The sequence below is a fragment of the Vitis vinifera genome, chromosome 12, assembly GCF_030704535.1.
Source record: "Vitis vinifera cultivar Pinot Noir 40024 chromosome 12, ASM3070453v1".
Lineage (NCBI taxonomy): Eukaryota > Viridiplantae > Streptophyta > Magnoliopsida > Vitales > Vitaceae > Vitis > Vitis vinifera.
Genome location: NC_081816.1, coordinates 23,645,092 through 23,655,521, shown reverse-complemented (window position 1 = coordinate 23,655,521; position 10,430 = coordinate 23,645,092).

Sequence of the window (10,430 nt, the reverse complement as noted above, 5' to 3'; positions counted from 1 at the left end):
CAGCAGCTGTCCTGAAAATTTTGATCTTGAGGCTTTAATCTGCTCGCATTCATGGAGGTTGAATGAGCAGAGGCTGGAGTTCTGAGATGAAAGATGACCCAGTACTATCCCTTTCCTTTTTCAGCTAAATGGAGCAGTAGTTCCGTACTTGCTCAAGCTTAGCTACTACTGCATAGGTAAAAGCTAAACAACTTGCTTCTTCTTTTGAGTTTGTTCCCGACCTCATAATTTAAAAATAGTTTTCTATTTTTTTTAAAACTTTATAGCGCCATTTAACAATTATTATTTGGAAATAGTTTTAAAAACAAAGTGAACGTAGAATAATTTTGAGAGACCAAGTAGAAATTGTTTTTCTTGTTTTTAAAAATAAAAGCAAACTCAATAAATAAAAAAATATTTTAAAAATAAATAAGGTAGAACATGATTTTTTTTTTCTTTTTAAAAATTTTTCACCCCCTAATATTGAAAATTTTCAAAATAAGATCTCTCTCTAAATTAGTGGTATTTAATTTTATGAATTTCCTTTAATTTTTCTAAATTTTTTCATTAGACAAATAAATTTCAAATTAAGTGTTATTTAATATTTTGGATTTAACTAATTTTCATAAATAATTTGAATCTCAAAAACCAATTCAATTAATACTAGAAAGGTATCAAACTCAAAACCAATCTAATTAATATTAGAAACTCATGTGTTAAACTTAATCTTGAATGACTTTACTTAGTTTTTCATTTTTACCCATAACTATAATTTTTTAAATTTTTTATTAAACAAATAGTTCAAAATCAAGGGAGACTTATAATAAGTTGGATTCATGAATGATCTAGTAATTTTAAAAATAATTTGAAATTCAAATAAAAACTCAATTAATAGCAAAATTTAATAAACAAAAATTAGTTTAAAATGACTTTGTTATTTCTCTTTTGAGTATAATTATATTTTTCTAAATTGTCCCAATAAACAAATAGACTTGAAACCAGGCAAGCCTTAATGTGTGAGATTGGTTAACAAGTCTATTAATTTTAAAAAAATAATATAGAACTCAAAAAAAATATTCAATTACCACTAAGATTCATGTATTAAAAATTAATCTAAAGTAACTATGTTGTTTCTCCTTTGCATATGATTATATTTTTTTATAAATTTTTTCACTTGATTAGATTTATTAATGAGTTTAATAATTTTTAAAATAAATTTTAAAATATTTTATAATGTAAATAAATTGAAAACAAACCAAGAATTGTCAAACAATTTTTTTAAAAATACATTCAAAATGAACTTTCAAATAAAATATTTATACAAAAACTAATTTAACATTTTTTTAATGATTTAATGTTTATACTAAATAAAACAAAAAATGTTTCAATAAAATTGTTAAATTCATTTGTAGCTTTAATTTTTTCAAATAAATAAATATAAGTATATTAAAGGAATTTAACATGATTTTAATTAGGTAAATATAAATTGATTAACAAAATTTTGAACAATATTAATTACAATAATTTTTAATTATTTTTTAACATAAATATTTTTTGGCTAAAATTTAAACTATTTTATAAATATAAAGTGTTTTAAATATTAAAAGCATATATTTTCAAATAATACTATTCAATGACATAAATTTTCTATTTCCACATTCGCATTTATTATTAACTTTTATGCTTCACGAATGTCACTAATTTTGTCATATATCCTATTAGTATTAAGTATATACTTTTAATGTTCATATTTCTTATCGGCATATATTATATTATTATCTAACATCACAAATTTTATCATACATATATTATCACAAAGTTGAAGAAGATATTTTCTAGTGGCATGATTCAGAAACTTCCTTACTTGCAGCATTTTACAGTCCAAGAATGTTATGAAATCGAAGAGATAATTATGTAATATTCTAAGAACCATGGACTAGATCCCAGTTCACTTCCAAGATTGAAGAGCTTGGTGCTCCTTGATCTCCCACAACTGAGATGCATTTGGGTGGATGATTCATTGGAGTGGCTATCTTTAAAGAGTATTAGAATATTTATGTGCAACAAACGGAAGCATTTGCCTTTCAGCCATGCCAATGCAACCATATTGAGATCCATTGAAAGGGAAGAGTCATGGTGGGAAACATTAATATGGCAAGATGATGCCATCAAAGAGAGAGTGCAATCTCTTTGCATCCTCAGCTAGCTTCTTCAATTTCATTCTCTCTAGAGCAGTGTCATTGTAAGCTGATGAACAAACCAAGATACTTGCTCCTTCATCTGCAAGCTTGCTTGTAGGATTTGAAACGTTTACGGTGTGTTTGTCGTGGGATTGGCTAGCTATTATGGGTTGTATTTGTTAATTTTTTTACTGTGGATTGTCTTTATCTAATTTGCTTAAAATTTGCTACCTTGGATTGTACTTTGAGTAAGATTAATTTGCTACCTTGGATTGTATTCGATTAAGATTATGTTGTTGTGTGACTGTTATGTTTTTCATGTAGCTCGCATGCCATTAATACTCTCTTAATAGTTTAATCTACTGAAGTCTTAGCATTTCTACTAATGATAGATTTTTCTTTTCATAGGATGCATGCAGGAATGAACACCTAGACTAGTAATGTTTACTAGAATGTTATTTTGTTTATATTAAAACAATGAAATAATGTTTGTATATGTGGATGAGATGGCCTAGTAGGATTTTGTCACATGGACACATTGGTAGCATAAATAAGTTCACTAAAATTTAGATGGTGTTCGTTTTTTTACTTAGTTCTAAATAGAACTTAAGATTAAATACTATTTAATAGTATTATAAGTATTAAGTTATTTATTTTTTTCAATATTCTATTTTTATTAAGTATTAATAAGTAAAAAAAAAAAAAACAATAAGTGACTTTTAACATTTAGAAAAAAAGTCAAATATTATGGTTTTTTTTTTTATTCAAACAAAAAATTTTAAAAATAACTAATAAGTTAACAAAAAGTTAAAAAATAAAAAATAAACTATCTAAAATTTAAAAGTAAATTGTTTTTAGTAAAAAGTTAAAAAACAAACAACACCTTATTAGGGGACTTTTTAATTTTTTACCATTTTTGTGAACATTCTTTTAATTAAACTCAAAGATTCAATTTTACTCTATTCTCTTTTTTATTTTCTTTCACTTTACACCATTTTTTTTTCTTGGCCATCAATCACGATGATTAAGGTCAAATCGTCCATCAAAAGTGGCTAAGTTTCTTCATATCCAAAGGGGTGTTCCATGGTGAAGATAAAGGCCAAGTTGCATCTCTTCAATGTAAATCTTTATCACTATTCCTAGATTCGTGGATCTCATTCTTGTGAGATAGAATATTTCTTTATAAGTCCCTCTTGATAAGGATTAAGCATGCCAAATAAATTCAATGAATGCTTGTACGGCCTTGTGAGATGATTCATAGATTTTTCATTTATTTGCAAACTCCACTCAATTTTAAGATGAATTAAAGCCAAATTATTTTAAGATTTCATTTGACTCTAGCTTTCGATGACTATTCAAGACCCTAATTTTTATAAACCAAGGTCCAAAACTGATATTTTCTCCAAACTAAAAAAACTAAAAAGAGCAAGCAACTATTGGCATAGTGACTTGGTCAATCCCAGAACAACGATCAAACCCACAATGACTATTGAGTCAATACCTTCTATTGCAAAGATTTAAGATTTGTAACTCAAAATTATTGTATAATCTATCCTAGGTTTAGCTAGATAAAAAATAAAAAATAAAAAAGATAGATTTTTACATATCTGAAATTAAGAGAAATAGATTTAAATAAAAAAGAGATTTAACTAATGATGATTAACTATCCAAAGATAGGTTATCTCAAGTTTGAATCTCAATTGGTTTTCTTATGATCATCACATTTTTTTCACATTCTTTTCCTCAATATTTTCAATCCAATATGCAACCCAAATACTAATTTGCGGAGATTTATTTCATCAATGAATCAAATTTTATGAGTAACTACTCATTGAACTTAATAATAATTATATATACCTTGTCATAGTAGATTTGAAGAGAGTTTTACCATTAAAAAAATTAGGGAATATTAAATCTAAGAATAGGGACAACATTCTTACCCACATTTATACACTCCTTTGAGATCCTCCCTTAGGAGATTCACCTCTCTGGATATCAAGGCCTTTAGCCACTCTTATTCATCTTATTCAATAAAGATAAGAAGAAGTGGTTCTGACCAATCTGTTATTAAAGCACCATTAAGTTTCCAGGTTCTCTATTCTTCTTTCATCTTCTAAAAAAAAAGAACTCTTTGACGTTAGTCTTTTTTGCTGTTCTTAAACTCTTCTGTATTTGCATTTGACAAATATAGCTGACAAACTCTTATCTCAAAATCCTTCAGATTTTGTCAATCCAAAAAAGGGTTCATCCAATCTTGACAATTCAACCCTTCAAATCACTAGATAAAAACTCAATGGTTACAATTTCTTAGAGTGGTGTTTATCTATCAAGTTGTTCTAGAAGGGTAAGACATAAAATGGGATATCTTTGAGGAACGATAAAAGAGCCAAACTATGAGGCATGGGAGGTTGAGAACTCGATGATAATGTCTTGTTTATTGAATTCGATGAAGCCAGAATTCAGAAAGCCTTTCCTATTTCTTTCCATGGCAAAGGAAGTTTAAGTTGTTATTTCCTAGAAGTACTCAAAGCAAGGAGATGTTGCCCAAATATATGAGTTGAAAACTAAGATCCATGCCATCAAACAAGAAAATCTTGACGTGGCTTCATATCATAGTACCCTAGAAGTATTATGGTAGGAACTTGACATGTATTAGCATGTTGAAATGGAATCTGTTGCGAATGCTGCTAAGGTTGCTAACTTGCTTGAACAAAAACATGTATTTGAATTCCTTGTTAGTCTAAACTTTGAGTTAGATCAAATAAGAAGTCATGTCCTTGGAAAAGATCTATTCCCTTCTTTACATCAAGCTTTCTCCATTGTACGTCTTGAGGAATCTAAGTGAGGAGTCATGATGAAAACATCCTTTGCATCATCAACTGAAATCTCTGCTTTTGAATATCATGGCTGAAAAAGGAACCATGGGAGGAGAAAAAGATCTGAGGTGGTGCAACTTTTGCAAATGATCAAAGCACACCCAATAAACACATTGGAGATTGAATGGAAGGCCTCGACAAGGAAACAAAGGAGGAAGATACTCTAAAAGTAACAAAGTGTTGAATACTGAGATTGTACCTACTGGAAATACAACATCCACCAATGCTAATATGAATCCTCCACCTACTGAGAACATGTCATTCACTAAAGAACAAATTGATCTTTATATAAGATCATGAGAAAATCTGAACTGTCTTTATCTTCCTGTGCTTTTGCACAATCTAGATCACATGGTAAGACCTATAAAATCTATTCAATTTCTAATTCCAACCCTTGGATTCTTGATTCTGGAGCTAGTGATCATATGGCCAAAGAATCTAATTCTTTTGTATACAGTACATGTGTTAGGAAAAAGGTTCAAGTTGCGAATAGTTGTTTTACTTCTATAAAAGGAAAAGGAGATGTGTTGTTCTCACTAAATCTTTAAATGTCCCTAATATGACCTACAATCTGTTGTTAGTGAGTAAACTTACAAAAACCAATAATTGTTCAATCTTCTTCTATCCTAATCATTATGTTTTTTAGGACCTATCTCCAGGGAGGATATATAATTAGTAGTACCAAGGAAAATGATGGACTTTATTATCTAGAACCCAAGGAAACAAAGAAGCTTCAAGCCTATCAAATAGAGGGAATTGCAGAAAGAAATATGGAGGAATATTGATTGTTACATGAAAAATTAGGTCATCCTAGCTTCTTTTATCTAAAGAATTTGTTTCCAAAGATACGAGGCAGCCTAGATTTTTCCAAACTTTGATGTGAAGTGTGTGATTTAGTAAAAAATCACTGAGTTTTCTATTCTTTGAAAAAATGATATTCCTTTCTCTATTATTCACTCTGATGTTTGGGGACCCTCTCAAATTATTCACTCTGATGTGAAGTGTTAACTGGTTTGTGAGTTTTATGGATGATTGCAACAAGACAATGTGGATTTATCTCTTGAAAGAAAAAGTTGGGACAATAGATATACTCAAGCTATTTTATAAAATGATCTAAACATAAGTTTGTGCACAAGTAAAGGTGATTAGATTCGACAATGGAGGAGAATACTTCAACAAAAAACTTGGAGAATTTTTTTGCACATGATGGTATTATTCACCAATCTAGTTGTGCTGGAACACCAAAATAGAATGAAGTGGCAAAAACAAAAAAATCGACACTTACTTGAGATGGCTTAGGCATTGATTTTTGTTAGAAATGTCCCTAGACTTCTTTTGGGTGATGTTATTCTCACAACTACCTACTTGACAAACTAAATTCCCTCCAAAACTCTCAGCTTTGATACCCCATTAGCAATCTTGAAAAGTTATTTTTCTCATATTCCAAGTCTTGGTTCTCTCTCTTCTAGAGTCTTTGGTTGTAGCGTATATGTTTATAAATATAACAATGTATATTTATAAAATTTTAATTACATTTATTTTTAATATTTTTCACCTAGGAAAAATTTAAGAGGATTTGGACTTCTAGAGGAGATGATACAAGCCTTCTCATGTTAAGATTGAAGAATCTACCACAAAGAAGAGAAATGTTTAATGTTGTCATTCATACTGATGCCTCATCTTATTTGACCATTTAGAGACATTAGAGACGGTATCACAAGAGAATTAGGTCTCCCAACATAGTTTAACAAGAGGTAGATGTTATTAAATAACAAAAACCTTCTTAATCCTTCTTAATTATGGTGTTGGTTCATGGATAAATTTGTATGACACAGAGACCAATTATTGGAGTTGCAACAACATTCAAAAGAGGCTTGTGACCAACAATATGATCATAAATAAAAGATAGAATTTTGTTTAATGCATTGGCATTCATTTGGAGGTGTTTAAGTTCATAAAATAAATGTGTGAAGTATTGTGCAACTTACTTGGAGGGGGAAAAGACCAATAAAGCCAAATTGGTTGAGAGGTGGATGAAAGACAACTTAATTAGAACATTTGCTAAAGGAGAAGAGATCATAGTTCGAGATCTTGTCAATGCCTTCTTGTTGGAGGGTTTTCAAAATAGAGATTCAATTTGAATGCGAAATGGAAGATGACTTGTAGAGGCACCAAAAGATGAGGCATGGAAGGAAGCCAATCAAATTCATTTGATGAATAATACAATATCTAAGGCCTTAATTTACAACTATTTTTTAAAACAATTTTCTATTCTCCAAAAACCAAGAAAAATGTTTTGGAAATCATAAAATAAAAAAAGATTTTCTATTCATAAAAACAAAAAACATGGTGTTTTAATTTCAAACAATATCTTTTAGTTATTTTTAATTTTTCTACTTACAGTCATTTAAAAAAATAATTATACAAATATGTTGAATGAGTAAGTATAAAGCCCTACAAATAAAAGATATTTTAAAAACATATTTAAGAAATCATAAAAAAATATAAAATAAAAAGGCAGGTTAGAAATATTCCAACTTCTTAAATAAATGTTTATTCTACAAAACATTATAAAATAGTTTTTACAAAACTGTTTTTGAGAATTGATTTCAAAAACAGTTCCCAAACAAAACCAAGTTACCTAAGAAAATGAATCACCCTAAATTCAATGCATTATTCTAACAAGGCAATCATCATTTAAGAGTTATTCTTCCATTATTTTTCCAATACAATATTTGTCATGCAAATCCTAAACTTGTTTCATATATACTAGAATAAAATCTTTACCACAATCCCTTTTTCTGTTGGTTCAACTTCAAAATTCCTTTTAGGAGGTTGTGAATTGTACATGGGGTTGGCACCCAAAGTCAGAGAACTCCATCACATTTAGGTATTTGATTTTCAAGGGACTGAAATCATGAATTCAAGACCAAAATCATGGTTATATATCTACCAATTGCTATCCAGAAATTAACGAATTTGACATGTTTGAAAGTGTCATGCATAATAATCACAATAGAAAGAACAACCGGTTGAACAGAATCATTAATTCCCCAGAATGAAGAGGGTGGTCCAGCATGCCTGCTGCACATTTTGGCTGGTTTTTGCTTAAAACATTTTACTTTCAAAGCCCAAAAAATGGATCAACAAAGAGCCGATTCCCAACAGCATTTGTATCATCTGTGTCTAAATTTCTAACACAAGTGCATTCTTAGTATGTTGTCTCATATTTGGTTTTTGTTTTGAGTGCCAGGCTCAGGTCAGCCTGGTGACTCCGTGAAGGTAAGCTTGAGCTATTATGGAACTGCCGCTCATTTTTGGGCAAGAAAGAAGAGAGAATGATAAGGTCTGTTTGGGAAGTATTTTCAAAAACAACTTTAAAACAACATTTTTTTATACTTGTTTTAGGGCAAAAAAGAAGAGAGAATAAGGTCTGTTTTGGAAGCATTCTCAAAAATAGTTTTAAAAACCAGATTTGAGAATAGTTTTTAAAAACTATTTTCTAATGTTTTATAAAATAAAATTTGTTTGAAACTTGAAATGCTTTAAACCTTTTTCTATGTTTTTAAAATAATTTTTATTTATAATATTTTACTTTTAATCATTCTCTGTAATTATTTTTTAAAATAAGGGAAAATAATTAAAATATATTTTCTAAAAACACCTTTTTTTGTTTTTAAAAATAGAAAATAAAATATTTTTTAGATAAATTTTTAGTTGTTTCACTTGTTTTCTAAAATTTATTTAAAAAAATAATTATACAAATATGAAAAATAATTAAAAGTAAAATACTAAATATAAAATTTATTTTTAAAACATATTTAAAAAGATGAAAAATAGTTTAAGAAAATTTTAGGTTATCAAATAAATTTTTATTTTATAAATTATCATAAAACAATTTTGAAAAATTATTTTTCAGAATTGTTTTCTTAAACACTTCCCAAACAAAGCCTATTCTCAAACTATTTTCTATGTTTTCAAATTTTTCTTAAGAACAACTTTTGTTTACAATGATTTTATTTCGACCATTCTACATATATGCATAATTACTTTTTAAAATAAATCCCAAAAAATAAGAAATGACATTTAAAAATAATTAAAATATATTCTTGAAAAACATTTTATTTAAAAAACTATTTTCTATAAAAAAAAATTACCAAACGTATTATAAAGTCTAAAAAATATTTCCATTTTTAATTATTTACGGGACAACTTAACTTTGAGTTGAAATTTAGAATTAATTATTTTTATAAAACTGAAAGGTAATTAAAAGATTAGTCCGTGAAGTGATAAGGTGCTGCATAGCATCCATATTTTAAAAGCCCATCATTGCGTGCCTGATGTCTGGCTAAGCCCAAATTTCAATGCTTGGGCATGGAAAGGGCTGGGCTTAGGTGGCCACATGATGACTCGGTCAGCAGAAATCCGTAAAGCAATCGAACATCTTCATTCCTACTCCTGAACCAAATTCAAATTCAAATACTAAGGTCATATTTGGTTCTCATAAAATTTGAGAGAAAATGTAAAGAAAAGAAAATACAAAAAACAAATAGAGGGAAAAAAAAAGTGATAGAAAATAAAAAATAGATTAAAAGTTGAGAATTTTTTTTTTTTTTATATTTTAAACTCATTTTACTTATTTAGCTCATCGATATAAAGAATAAATAATTAAAAATATATAAATTTCTAACAAATTTTAATTATATTTTATTTTCTTTGATATTTTTCATAGACAACAAAACATGAGAAAATCATTTTCTTTTGCATTTTTTTTTCTTTTCTTAGTATTATTTAAGAACCAAATATAACCTAAAAATATAACAAATAAAATCAGAAACTATATATGACATCAAGAGAAAGAATATGTGTATCAAATGAATGATTCTTCATAAATATCAAATACTACAACTATTCAATCCTACCTTATGAGAAGAAAATTATTATTAGCAGCCATGACTGAGGCTATAGTTAGTTCTTGAAAATTTTGAGAGAAAATGGAAGAGAGAAAATAAAGACGGAAAGTGAAAGAAAAAAAAAACAGATTTAATGTTAATAAATTATTTTTATATGTTATTTTGAACTCATTTTACTTATTTTTTTTCTCCTATGTATATGTATATATATATATATATATATATATATATATATATATATATATATATATATATATATATATGTATAAATAATTAAAATAAATTAAAATAAAATAAAAAATTTAAAACCAAACATGAGAAAATTATTTTCCTCTTTCTTTAAAACTTTTCTAAAACCAAACATAGCTTAAGATTTTCAGTCTATTATCCTTACATAAGATTTATGGAAATATAACAACCACACACCAAGCAATCATACACAAATACAATATGTAGTAGCAAATCTTAAACAAACACAACCC